This window comes from Electrona antarctica (genome assembly GCF_951216825.1).
Source record: "Electrona antarctica genome assembly, contig: scaffold_511, whole genome shotgun sequence".
In the NCBI taxonomy this organism is placed as follows: Eukaryota; Metazoa; Chordata; class Actinopteri; order Myctophiformes; family Myctophidae; genus Electrona; species Electrona antarctica.
Genome location: NW_027637513.1, coordinates 981 through 12,368, shown reverse-complemented (window position 1 = coordinate 12,368; position 11,388 = coordinate 981). Strand labels below are relative to the sequence as shown.

The 11,388-nt window shown below is 38.0% G+C and overlaps 1 pseudogene across 1 annotated transcript; it reads left to right on the top strand.

Annotated features, from left to right (window-relative positions):
* The first annotated feature begins 5,142 nt into the window (after nt 1-5,142).
* Nucleotides 5,143-10,777, top strand: LOC306918882 (hydroxymethylglutaryl-CoA lyase, mitochondrial-like; annotated as a pseudogene). The gene is made up of 9 exons: nt 5,143-5,212; nt 5,455-5,516; nt 5,840-5,931; nt 6,307-6,455; nt 6,567-6,630; nt 6,730-6,918; nt 7,231-7,356; nt 7,628-7,686; nt 10,684-10,777. The product of its transcript is annotated as a hydroxymethylglutaryl-CoA lyase, mitochondrial-like (transcript).
* Nucleotides 10,778-11,388: the final 611 nt, after the last annotated feature.

The window sequence follows — 11,388 nt, the reverse complement described above, 5'->3', positions numbered from 1 at the left end:
CTACAATACGAAGTTGTTTGTCCAATTCATAGTAGCCTAACTAATTACGTTGGTGCATGTACTGATTAAATGTTATAACTAGCCATTTATAGTTCTTCAGTATCAAAAATGCTATTTATTTTAAACTTCATTATGTTGACCTAATATTTACAATGATTAAGTAAAATGAAAAGACAGGAAGCATGAATTTGCAAATGGATAGTGCAGATATTAATTTCCTGATGGGCCTGCAATTGAAGGTATGCCTATAATAAGTACTGTACATGTATTACTTGACTTGCTAGCATTTCAACTGTGGCACTGATACTGTAATGCGAAGGGTCCCTTTGAACTCTTCATTAGACATGGTCTGATAAGTCTCATTTGGCCCAGGATTCATTTGACCATGTCTGATACATAACAGTGTAAGAAGTAAATATGCCTATTACTGTCCATCCATGTGTTTAGCCAGATAACAGTGAAAATATGTGAAGAGTAAAACCAGTCCAGCTATATTAGACTTTAATGTTTACAAAGCTTCTAGCTGTAGTTCAATATTTATCACTAATATCAACTTCATGTGTTGACAAATAACATTGGTTGCATCTTAAAATGGAAAAGGACACAGTAATGCAGTATGTTTTTTCTATTTACTTCCATTCATTGACACAAATGTTCTCCAGAAGAAGGGTGCCAGTGCATTAGAATGATAGTATGCAAAAATCTCCATTCCCAACCCTACACTCAATATTTAAATTGGCACACCTAGAAGTAAATAATAACATTCTATCTTTGCTTTTGGTTCCTCAAATTGTAATGTAAGCAATATGCTACTAAAGTGTGTACAATGCTCTGTCAAAACAATGTATAACAGTGATGATAGACACTTTCTTTGTACTTTGTAAGTTTAGAGGACTGATGGGTGAAATGATTTGCAGTTACAAAATATATTATACAGGAAGGAAGATAGAAGTGATGATGCTTGATTTCAGGTGGATCTCAGGCATTCTGCTGACATCCGACTATGAACTCCATAATAGTCCATATGTCTGTGTCAAGGAAGGAGCTGTCATCACCCGGGTCATCGGCCTCCTCTGTGCCTCCACTATGGTGGTCTGAATGAAAAACAGATTGATAGCAATCTTTCATATGAAAGAATATTCCAGATGTACATTTGCAAACTTTTAATTACATGTTTTCTATGCAGCTATAAAAAAAAATCTTCTTTCAAACAGCAAGGCTAATTTACAGATTGACTTGGCTCTGGTACTGCCACTGCAGTGATGGTAATGGGGTGCATTTTGCATCCCAAAACGCAGATTATTGATAATGAACCCATCCGTGGAACTTTCTGGACTAGGCCTACTGTAATGTTATGCCATTTCATTTACTTTGTTGTCTTGTGAGGAGACAACTGTAGTCCGGAAATGAAGTAGAACAGTGTCTTTGACGTCAAAGCCACCCGTTAATCTAAAATATCTAAACCCAGACATTACACAAAAAATAACGCCAGGAAAGTGTTCTAAATCTTATAAACGTCATTGATATATATTTTTTGACAAAAAAGGTGAAGTGACCCTTTAAGTTGTTCTGTCTGAGCCTCCAAACAGCTTAATGCAGAATGGAAATATGAATCTTGAAAATGCTCAATTCATGCAAAATGAGAAAAACAAAAATACACACAATTTATTTACCTCAGCACTCTACTTTCATCTTAGCTTTGCAACCTATTAACAGACCTGGTAGGCTATCCAATGAATTCCATGTTCATACATTATTGTCAGACTACCACAGTCCTAAGGTTGGTGACACAAGCACATATTTACAATGTCACCTTACTGTCAACTTACATATTGACGGTGGTTATCAATGTTATCAATGTTAAGAATCTGAAAGGATTTTAAGCTGACCTATAACTCTGTCATGTGTAGTATAGCCAACATTGAATCTTTTCTTGTACTTACAAATCAGATTTAAAACACATGTCAAATATCAAGAAGTGTCATTTATATCAAGGTGCTTTACCTAAAGAGCAGTTACTTAAACATCACAATTATATCATCGTTAGTTAACAGATGAAGCCAAACACAAAACAGACCGAGTTGAAGAAAACATTGAGTCATACATGCGTATGTATGAATTGTGTTTTTCCAATAAAATAAATGTCAATTTTAATATTTTTTAAATCTTCAATAAAACCATGAAGATCATTTCATACATTCTAACATCATATAAGTGCATAAGAAATAACAGACCAGAACATAATTTTTTCTTCCCCTCGTTTTTATTTACTCGATCAACATGATCAGGGAGGCAGCGGTGGATCAGAGGTGGAGTGGCTGGATCGTAACCGCAAGGTTGCCTGATCGAACCCAGGCTCCCCAGAGTTAGTGTCGAAGTGTCCTTGAGCAAGACACTGAACTCCAAATTGCTCCCAATGTGCTGGCTAGTGCCTTGCATGGTTTCTGCCGCCATCGGTGCATTACATTTACCCATTCACACACACATTGCAGCGGAAGCCATGCAAGGTACCAACCAGCACATCGGGAGCAATTTGGGGTTCAGTGTCTTGCCCAAGGACACTTCGACATGTAGACAGGAGGAGCCGGGATTCAAACCGCCGACCCATGGATCATTGGACGACCTGCTTTACGGGTTGAGCCACCGTGGTCCTGTCAAAGTAAACGAAAGACAGAATAGATTATTATTGTGAAGTTTTCAGACATACAGTGTCATTATATTTCAACAAACTCCATTCATACATATTTGACTCATTATTATTATTATTCATACGTGGTACGAGATGCGGAGGGTGCGCCGGCAACTGTTGGCCAGGAGGAATGAGCCACCGTGGTCCTGTCAAAATAAACGAAAGACAGAATAGATTATTATTGTGAAGTTTTCAGACATACAGTGTCATTATATTTCAACAAACTCCATTCATACATATTTGACTCATTATTATTATTATTCATACGTGGTACGAGATGCGGAGGGTGCGCCGGCAACTGTTGGCCAGGAGGAATGAGCCACCGTGGCCGCCGTGGTCCTGTCAAAGTAAATAAAAGGAAATTTCATAATTGCTCTTCAGATGTCAAGGTATCACTGTGTAAAGCTTTCTGTACACCGTTGTATACTGCTCACCTGTGGAGTAACTACAAGGTGAGGGTACCAAGATGGCACAGTGCCAGTCAACTGTTTGTGAACTTGGGGGTGCCTACCTGTCAAGCCCTTCTAAGAAACTTAATGTACAAATTCATGTGTCGACTAGAGGAGTCTGACAACTGTGTCATCAGGTTGTTAACCAACCCTGTGCTGAGCTCTAATAGGTTCTCTTCCATGATTTGGAGACATTAGCGAAACTGCCTCTACAGGCTGTGAGCATATGCACTGTGTATGTATGTATATATGTATATTTTAATTTTTCTATTTTTAATTGTTTTATTATTTACTGTTCCTCTGTATGTGATCTGGACCGTGAGTCTGTAATAAAGATTGAATTGAATTATATTTCAACAAACTCCATTCATACACGTATGTTTATTGACTCACTAGGGGCCATGGGGGACTTGTTTCTCTCCAGGGCTTCAAACTCCAGACGCTGCCACTCCTCTTCCAGCGTACGGATTGCTGAAGTGACTTGGCAGGCCACCTCAGCAATGTACGCCAGCAATTCCTGCCTCTGGAGTTTGAGACGGTACTAAAAAAATAAACCATAATTAACTTCACATCTGTATGATTGATCGATTGAAGTATGTATTAACAGTATGTATAATGGGTACATTACATTGTCTTAATTATGAAAATAAGCTTGATGCATATATTAAAATCTTACTGTGTTCATAATGTGATTGAAAAGGTTACTAGTTTGAAATGGCACCAATAAATGTAATGACCCAAGTGTACTATTCTTACACTCAAATGTCTAATAGCCAGTATTGAAGTGGTCAGATTTTTTCCAGAATTCAGACACAGTTAAAATCATACTGTACACTTAATTCAAACGAGTGTAAAACTGCTAATTATCCTTTTCAAAATACGTTTTCCAACACTGTTAAAGTAAACACGTGTAGCACATGGTGTATCATTTAAGATTTCGTCATCTGACCATTGTCTGTAGATCGTTTAAATCATAATTACTTACATGGAGCTCACGCAATTCCACCCGTTCGGCGTTCATTTTGGTGAATAACGTGGAAAATGTGTGTGGAAAACTGCATGTGTCTTTGCTCACTGCTCAGACTGCTTTGCGGTAGTTATTTCCGCGGGTCAATTTCAACTAATATAAACAGGAAGTTACGCTACGCATATCTAGTTATTTGATTGGTCCGATGACATGACATTCAGAATGTTACAACCAATGGCATTAGAGCAAGTTGAAAATCACCCGCAGTTCTCAATTCCACCTGCTAGCCAACTAAAGGAACTGTACTCCAGCCAGCTAAAGACGTTTATGATCTGCGCAGTTTACCGCAGGAAACTTATTTTGTTCTTAAACGTAAGTAGACTACAATTAAAGAATGAATTAAGCCAGTGGTTCCCAAATAGGGGTCCGGGGACCCCTTGGAGTTCCAAGGGATCCTCAGCTAAATGATATAGTTTGGAACGAAATGAACAAACCTTATGTGTCTGTAACTCAGAGTTACCTCAATATTCCATAATGTTGTTATCAAGTGTTGATATGCAGGTAACCTCATTTATATTTATACTTATTTGTTTAATAGATACCATGGATATAACTGCATCTGTTGCAGATTCTACAGGTGGGCCAGAAAAACGTAAGTTTTGTAACATCCTAATAGTCTTTATGATGCACATTGTGTAGCTGTGCGAGACGTGACACACCTCGCGGCAAAACATCACCATCTTCACATCTGCATCACCACGCTGCAGTAATATCACACTGAAGTAGTCGATCCCAACACAGGAATATGCAACGACCGCAGCACAATCAAACAGCTGTCAGTGAGACATACCATGTTACTCCGTGAATTTGGAAGTAAAGAGTTGTGTCATGGTCTCCTGATTCACAAACTCAGTAGGGTCTACCTGTGCAAAAGGAAATTGTAGATCTACTACTTGTTAATTCTCTAACCATGCACTTTTAATGTTACACTCATGACATGATAACGTATTTTCTATCACTTTTATCTCATAGCTACCATGGATGTCAGAGCATCCCTTCCATCCACTCACACGGGTGCAGAATGTACTACCCACTGTCCAGAAAGATGTAACTTTGGTACAATTCAAATAACCTTTATTATGTACATTATTCACATAAAAACTCAAAAAAATGATTTGGAATCACATCCAAAATAGACAGAACAGCATTAAAATGTTTATTGCACTATAGCAATCCAGTTAACATTCTTACAAGAATAATTGGATATTCAATTACATATTGCATTGAATCAAGTAATTTGTACTAATCATATGTTACTAATCATTGTCACATATCTCAAATTGTCACAGCTCTCCCGAAAAGAGTGAGAATTGTCGAGGTTGGACCGAGAGATGGGCTTCAAAATGAGAAGGTTAGTACTGCTTTTGTTTTATGATTATATTTAACCAAAAAACATATACATATTGTGCAGGAGAAGTTACAAGCCAGAAGGCTTATCAAGAACTTCCCCTAAAAGTATACACATTAAAAGTACAGTACACTCTGTTTAAATACAGATATGCATGCAGTACATACAGTAGATGCAATGTGTTCAAAAGAATCTCCCATAAAACTCATGGTGTGGTTAAAACCTCAATCTGCTCCTTTCACACTGTCACAGAATAGAATATTAGGACACAATTGTTCAGTCATCATGAGATTGTATTTTATTTGAATTTCTTTGTGGAACTATAGATGGGAGACCATGATGAGGTGATGAGAGGATTAATAAAAAAACCTGGAATCTGCTAGTCCTCACCCCCAACCTAAAGGGATTCCAAGCTGCTGTGAGTCTCCAGCACAATCAATCAAAGCTACATTTTGACACACTTGTTTTAACTAAGGTCTTTGCTAGAGATATCCCATTGGCTTAGTGGTTAAGATGTGGGCTTTCCAAACGGGAGACTGGGGTAAAATTCCCAAGCATTACACAGTGGTTCTGAACCTACAGGTGTCCATTAGGGGGGAACTAAGCTTAATGATTGATAGTTGATCTACACAATTAATTGCCTGCAGCATCTCAATCGGTAGCATTCATTTACATTATCATGTGTCTTAGCAGGTTTCACTATTGTAAATGTGAGTATTTTGTGACAATAGCGCAAGAGCAACAAACCCTGCCAAGCTCAAATAAAGCCTCTTCCATCTTTCAATTCCTACAGGTCAAGGCAGGCGCGTCGGAGGTCGCCATATTTGGTGCAGCATCGGAGCTGTTCAGCAAAAAGAACATCAATTGCTCTGTGGAAGAGAGTCTGCAGCGCTTTGAAGAGGTTATGAAGGCTGCTAAAAAGGCTAATGTACCAGTAAGAGGGTAAGGGCAATTTGACCTTTTTTAGTTTTTGATTATTTTTCAGTTAATTGTTTTGATTTGTTGTCATTATTAGGTTCTAGTAATAATGACCCATATTTCTTATTCCTACAGCTATGTGTCATGTGTGCTAGGATGCCCATATGAAGGCAAGGTGGCACCTGAAAAAGTAGCACATGTGAGTGTGTGTGATACAACAATATACTTACTTTTTGTTTTAACCAAACAAATACAATTCCCTTCCTTTTAATATTTTTACTCCTACCCTGATCACCAGGTAGCAAAGAGCCTCTACGCCATGGGCTGCTATGAGATCTCTTTAGGGGACACAATAGGAGTGGGCACCCCAGAGGGCATGAGGAAGATGCTGGAGGTAGTCACCAAGGAAGTGCCAGTCAGTGCCCTGGCGGTCCACTGTCATGACACCTAAGGGCAGGCCTTGGCCAACATCCTCATAGCCTTAAAGGTCAGTACCTCTGATGAGACTTGTTTGAACACGAGGAATGGCAAGTTGCCCATCCAAAGTGTAAGTAGGCCAGATGCTAGATAAAATAATATGTGCGTAAAAAGATAGATTATATCCATACACAGGAGTTCAACCTCCCTTGATTATTAGCAACATTTCAACCAGATATAATTCCAAAGACTGTTTTGACTGTTTTGACGTCAACTAATGACTTTACTTTGAGCATTTCATTCTAGACAAAAACTGTAAAATGTAACTACTTTCATGGGTACGCATGAAAGTCATATAACGTATTGATATTTTCACCGACAGATGGGTGTCAATGTAATTGATGCATCAGTGGCTGGACTGGGCGGATGCCCATATGCTCAGGGGGCCCCCGGAAACGTAGCAACGGAAGCTGTGGTCTCCATGCTGCATGGACGAGGAATTCACACGGTAATGTTCAACACCTACTCTTAATCTCACAGCATCATATTTCACATCTTCACTTATGTCACTCTATCATCAATATCATGGTTACCTATATGTTTACTCATTGATCTAATCTCCAAGATTAGTGTTTCTGCTTTTCTTTTTTGTTGTAACCATGTTAGTATGTTGTACAATGATATCACTATTTCTTTTGTTTTTTACATTTATTGGACATTTTGACAATGCTTCTTTGTGACTTCTGTGTTTGCTTTGTGTGTTTCTCTGTGCGTATCAGGGAGTGGACCTGCACAAGCTGAAGATTGCAGGAACATTTATTTGTGCTGCCCTTAACAGGCAATAAATACTTTTTTCCTTTATTTTTATCTCATCTTTTTTACATTTGTATTTCAGCCTTCTTTGTCATGTTTGACATTAAACAAACTATTTCTAACATCAGTTGTCTGATTTTCTGTGCAAAAGCTAAATGCATCCTCTTAACTTCAAATATTTTTATTTGACCAGAAAGATAATTACCATACATCACTCACAGTGACTGACAGACTTTAAGACTCATCAGTCACTTGGCATAGGCTAGCACCACACAGTAATTACAACATGCATGCATTGTCAGGGAGCGTGTGTCATACACAAATATACCACACAATTTATATTTTAGAAACAGACTTATCTCACTTTTTGCCACAATGTGGCAAATCTGGCTATATGAGACAATTGGGTGAATTATTTCTTTGCTATGACAGAAAAGGCCTAGCTACTGTTTGTTTAGCATTGTTGGCCAATAAACTAAAGGGTAATAATTTGTAGGCCATGAATATATTTCACCCTCTCACATTACATAATGCTCTACCTAATGGTAATTGTCTGTTAATAAACAAAATATGATTCCCATTTCAATCCTCATCACCAGTCGTGTCCATCCAATATGTATTGGTCTGAGTTATCAAATCAACGTCAAAATGAAAACCTGTTACTATTGACCACTTGATGGCGCCATTACATTGATAGCGCTGAAGTTGACAGTTCCACCCACAGACATATATACATAGACGCCCTTTCCGGCTCTGAGGCGCGTGTCACCATAGATATATATCTATGCGTGTCACCATTGAAGGCACAATTTTCCCGACATTCCTTGCAAAGCATTAGCGGAAGCAAAGCGGAAGCTTGACAAGCTTCCGCGTGCGTAACATAAGTCCCGGAAAAGACGCGCTGTGATTGGCCAGTAGTCACTTGAGTGACAGCGAGATACGTAGAGGAGTCACATGAGTGACGTCACTTGCGCAGGCCTTCAGCAAATGCCTTCAGCACTTCTAAATAAGAAAGCTGCGGAGAACTGTTGCTTTGTGTTCACTCTTTAATGTTTTCTGTTAGTAATCTAATCCCCCCTGGCTCTGATGTTGTATTGTTAATAACTTTGTTGTTTGTGTTTGTTTTTTGTCTTGTTTTGTATTGTAATGTATATTGTCATGACTGTTATAAAGATTTGTTAAAAAAAGCCTTCAGCACTGCACTTCCGCCTTCATTGGGATACACGTCGCTCCAATGAACTGCAGCGGCAAAAGAGGCATCTATTTCTTATAATATCTATGGTTCCACCTGTGTGATAGTTATATCACACATGCAAGTCGGGAGCAGACAATAGCAATTTAAATCAATAATGATACAATGTTTACAATGAATACAGATGTGTTTTGGGTTCTTTTGAAATTACTATTCACAATCGGAAGGGTTCATCAAAACTGAAGCTGAACAAAAATGTTAACTTTGGAATAAATGCTATGTCATTATTGCATAAGCCCATACACATATATACACACGAAGTATAACCCTATACAAAATTAATTACAAGGTAATTCATATATTGTTAAGATGGAAAAATAAAGTACTTAATATTTTAGTCATACATTACTACAGGTATTTTCTCACTGGTAATGGCTGACATGCTTTTATTGTGAGTATGTTACCAGATGTGTGCATATTATGGTTCATGCTACGAACAGAAGACATGGTACAAAAAAACTTCTGATATGTTAACCAATTACTATATAAACAGGATACAGTCTTATTTACCCACGCATTCACATGAGAACAATAAGGTTCCAAATTTGTATTCTGAGACCTACAAAAAACATCTGGTCAATTTTGAGTAAACATGTTCATTGATTGCTTTTTCAAATAACATTACTGCATTCAGTGCATTGGTCCATATAAGAATCACTATTTTACACTGAAACGGTCAAGGACAGTTGCTGAATGATGGAACAAGACAAAGCCTTTACTATGTGTGAAATGGTGGAGCTATATATTGGGGATTGAGGCAACCACACTCTGCAATTTTTTAAAATTGCGACCTTTCTAGTTCTTTTTACTGGAGTAACCTTTATTTTGAAACGCTACTCCTCCCACAGTTTTGACTGTACGCACTTGAGCCATATCTCAAATTGACCGGAAAAATCGGGAATGGTGTGCTTGCTCGTTTCTAAGAGAAATATTGTATAGTTTAATTGATATTAATTTATTAGTGAATTAAATTTCCCCATTGACATGAATGGGAAAATTCGAAAAATCACGTTCAAGTATTTTTTCCTCGGAGACCGTAAGGGCTATAGTTACAAAACTTGGAGGGATAATTCGTAATACTTACTAAAATTAATTAACTTATAATTACATCGGTCGGCCTCATGGTGGCGCTATAACAGCCCACTTTACCTTTTGGCTTATAACTTTTGAACCGTAGGTCGTAAATTCAAAATTCCTTTCTCCCTGTCTTCCATGGGCCATGACGCATCTCCCCATATAGGCCACGCCCATTTGCGTCAGGATAGATTTTCCGCCATTTTGAATTTTCTTCAAAACACACTTTTATTTTCTGATTCTACAGATTTGGTCCGAATCTCACAGAAATCGGTACACATGATCTCTGGACCTATCGGACCGCGTTTAAATTTTTTTCAGATTTTTTGAATTTTTTTTGTCCGTATCGTTCGGCCTTAATCGTCGTCCGAAGTTAGCGGGAGGGGCCTATTTTACAAAAAATGCCTAAAATCACGAACGGAATGTCCAATCCATCCCAAATTTGAATCAGATGTCGTGGGTGGTTTAATCAACCAAAAGCCAAAAGCGATTATATTTTCATCCATAGGGGGCGCCGCAAAAGCGAAAAATGTAACCGTTTCTTGCAGAAAAATTATTTTTGGGGGGATAAATCATACTTACGCATGACCGCAGGGGTGAGCCATTGTAATTGGCTGGCAATATCAGTGGGAGGGGCATATGTAAGCCACTGCGGCAACCACACTTTGCAATTTTTTAAAATTGCGACATTTCTAGTTTAACCTCACCACTGTCTGAATGCATCATAGAAACCCACAAACACCTGGGCAGTGATGGCATCATTGTGGCAAAGCATCTGTCACTGGAGCAGGTAATGGACATCCAGACAGTAACAGTAAAGGGCAGATCGATGGACAATGGCCTCTAGCATGCTTTGAGAAAAGATATCCTGACATAATTTACCAAGTTTTTTGTTCTCCCCATGGTGGCAATATTGATATCATAATGGTTCATTTAGCACTGAAATGGTTTATGATCACTAGGCCTAATGGGGACAGTTAGATGATCTACAACATGGACAAGTTGTGTCTGTGTGATGCAGTGTGATTTTCTTTCATTGGTGTATCATTCTGAAATGTGTTTTTCGACAACATTTATTTTGTTTTAAATGTTCTCTGGCAAAACTGTTATGTGCTCCTACATTACAATGTGTGTTATTGTCTTCCAAAGTGTATTTCATGTCACTGCGGCTGTGATTGCCACATGCAGTACTCATATAAACAAAATCTAAACAATTGCTCATCTTGACTTTTTTACGTTTATTTGTGACTGCACCTAACATACTGTAACAACGAAATAAAAAGAGAATAATCTGTCACTACATAGATCAATTACTATGATAAGAAATGGCAATTTGGAGAAAATAAATTCATAATAGCATTATTCAATATTCATCATAATACTATATAGGTAGTTTGTTTT